A 2,940-nucleotide genomic window follows, 5' to 3' on the forward strand; every position below is an offset into this window, starting at 1 on the left:
GCAGGGGTTCCCAAACTGGTGTCAATGGACCACCAGTAATCTGCAAGTTTCATTCAGGGGATCCATAGCATTTCGGTAAAAATACCATTAAAAATAATACAGCACCTAGCATAGCACATTATAATTGCTACAACAGGCAGAAAAATCATTCAGTGGTCTGCAAAGACACTCAGCAGCTTTCAAGTGGTCCATGGGGAGAAAAGGTTTGGGGACCACTGCTATAAAATATAATTCAAATTAGAAGTGGGTCCTCTAGTGGGGCAGACTTGCAGGGCTAGTTCTTCACCAGGTGTACTGCTGCTGCTGCTTTGGACCAGGAGGGAGAGTTTGGGTGCTTTCACACTGCACTTTATTCCATTATTTTGACAGTTTCTTACCTGTTAATTTCCGCATTATATTTGACCTTTCACATGACACACCAGGTAGCTCCGGGATTCTGGTGAAATGTAGTGGAAGTTTAGCACTAATTTCCATGACAAATGATACTAGAAATAATCCGTTAACAAGGCTGGGAACACAGAACGTTGCGGGAGTTTTTCGCTAGTTACAGTCGCTCGTGTGACAGGCATCCCAGCATGCAGTATGGAATAGAGGGGGAAATGAGCAGGAGCTGCCTTAAAAACAGAAGGGGGAAATGAGCAGGAGCTGACCTTAGCTGCCACCGCGAGCTCTAGACTAACCGCGTTAACAGGCGCTGCCACCACCAAACGACTGGGGCCAAAGAAAGGTGAAGGGAGGTGCGTTATCAGGCGCTTCCCCACCCCACCATCGACCGGAGCCGCAGCCATGAGCTCCAGTATGGATAAGAGCAGAGCTTGGAAAAGTTACTTTTTTGAACTACAACTCCCATCAGCCCAATCCAGTGGCCATGCTGGTGGGGCTGATGGGAGTTGTAGTTCAAAAAAGTAACTTTTCCAAGCTCTGGATAAGAGCAAGGGTAAGGGGAGCCACCTCCGCAAGCTCCCAACAGCCGCTAAAGCTGGTGCCGCCGCCCCCAGCTCCCCCGGGGCCACAGACATGAATGCTGGTATATCGGCTGCAAAAACTGCTCTTCCTTGGCGCAACAGGTACTGCAGTGTGAAAGGGGTTTTAGAAATCGGGACAGAAGCGCTTCCTTTTTAATCGGTTAAACTAACACAATCAGCCCCATGTCTGAAAGCAGCTTTTATCAACGGCGACTAGCCGTGATGGCTATACTCTGACTCCATGGTCAGAGGCAGTATGCTTCTGAATACCAGTTGCTGGAAACTGCTAGAGGGGAGAGAACTCTTATGCTTATGTTTTGGTTGCGGGCTACCCATATGCATCTGGTTGGGCACTGTGAGAACAGGATGCTGGACTAGATGGGCCATTGGCTTGCTTCAGCAGGCTTTTTTGTTAGGGGGAAAGTATTCAGTGCAGTGTGGACACGCCGACAAAGCCAATCCAATGCTCCCACACTGACTTTCCTGCCGCCTCCGTCTCAGTAAACAACAGTGACGCAGCCGCTGGGAAGCCAGCATTAGACCCCTGTCCCACTGGAGGAGTCACTTCTGACTCAAATTACTGTCTATTGACAACTCATAGCAGAACTGGAACTTCTGCATGTGGAAAGTAAAGCTGGGTTTTCTAACATTAATCCATAATTTTTCTCTGGGGAGGGATGGGTGAAATTTGTCGCAGATCGCATTTCCAGCCAAATCTATTAAATTTGCACTTTCTGAAACAATGTGAGAACCGGAATGCCGCCATCCTTCGAAATTCAAACGTACTCAAATTTTGCAATGTAGTTGGCCAACCATACAATGTTTACAAAGAAGCATATGGTACGGCAAAGTGTGTATAAAAATGAATAAATGAGTGAAAGTAAGATATAAAATTCTTTATATGATGAGAAATTGCATGTAAAAATGTGTGCATTTGCCCACAAAAATTATTGGGGGAAATCTGCACTAAAATGCTGGAGAATAAAACATCAGAAATTGCTGCAGAAATGTGGAGAACTGAATTTAAGACTGGAAACAGAGAAACTAAGAGAACCAAAACTGACAGATCTGTCCATCCCTAACTCGTGAGCGGCAATAGCACTGTTGGGGCAGTAGGTATTTGACAATCCCTGGCATTTTATTTGCTCCTAGAGCATGTCTCAGACTTATATCAAAGGACAATGTACCATGGGTGAGAAGGGTGAAGCATGATATGGCAGATTCTTCAACTCTAAACTAACTGGGTGATATAGGACTGGCACTACCCTGAACACTCCCGATCTCATCTGATCTCGGAAGCTAAGCAGGGCCAGGCCTTGTTAGTACTTGAATGGGAGACCGCCTGGGAATACAGGGTACCATAGGCATAGGCGAAAGCAATGGTAAACCACTTCTGAATACCTCTTATCATGAAAACCCTATGAATATATATATTAAAAAAATCATAGGGTCACCATAAGTCGTAATCGACTTGGAGGCATATAACAACAACAAAGCCAGCTGTTAAGGATTCAAGAAGCAGATATAAAATGGGGTTAGGGAGGCTACCAGACAGAAACAAAGGCTGAGAATAGCCTCTTCCGTGATTAAACAGAAGTGGAAATCGAAAGGTACTGTAAACCTGACTGTTTCACTGAGGCCCAGGCTTACTGGTTCACTGGTGTGGCTCAATGTCAGATAGGCCTTGTAGGGATGGGGAAGAAATTCAATTCAGTTCACCTTTCAATACGAACTTGCTTCATTCTCAGTTTCTGAAACAATACGTGAATCCAAACGCAGCCATCCTTCCAAATTTGCACGTTTCCAAACTTTGCAATACAGTTCTCCATCTAAGACATATGTGTACAAAAATGCATATACTTGGATAAAGTGTGCATTAAAATGCATATATTAGTGGAAACAACATACAAAAATGCATTGAGTTGGGGGAAATTGATTTGTGAAAATCTGTATATCAGGAGAAAGTGCACTAAAA

At 44.7% G+C, this 2,940-nt stretch overlaps 1 pseudogene; it reads left to right on the forward strand.

Annotated features, from left to right (window-relative positions):
- The first annotated feature begins 2,218 nt into the window (after nt 1–2,218).
- Nucleotides 2,219–2,332, forward strand: LOC133369436 (5S ribosomal RNA; annotated as a pseudogene).
- Nucleotides 2,333–2,940: the final 608 nt, after the last annotated feature.

The sequence above is a fragment of the Rhineura floridana genome, chromosome 13, assembly GCF_030035675.1.
Source record: "Rhineura floridana isolate rRhiFlo1 chromosome 13, rRhiFlo1.hap2, whole genome shotgun sequence".
Classification (NCBI taxonomy): Eukaryota; Metazoa; Chordata; class Lepidosauria; order Squamata; family Rhineuridae; genus Rhineura; species Rhineura floridana.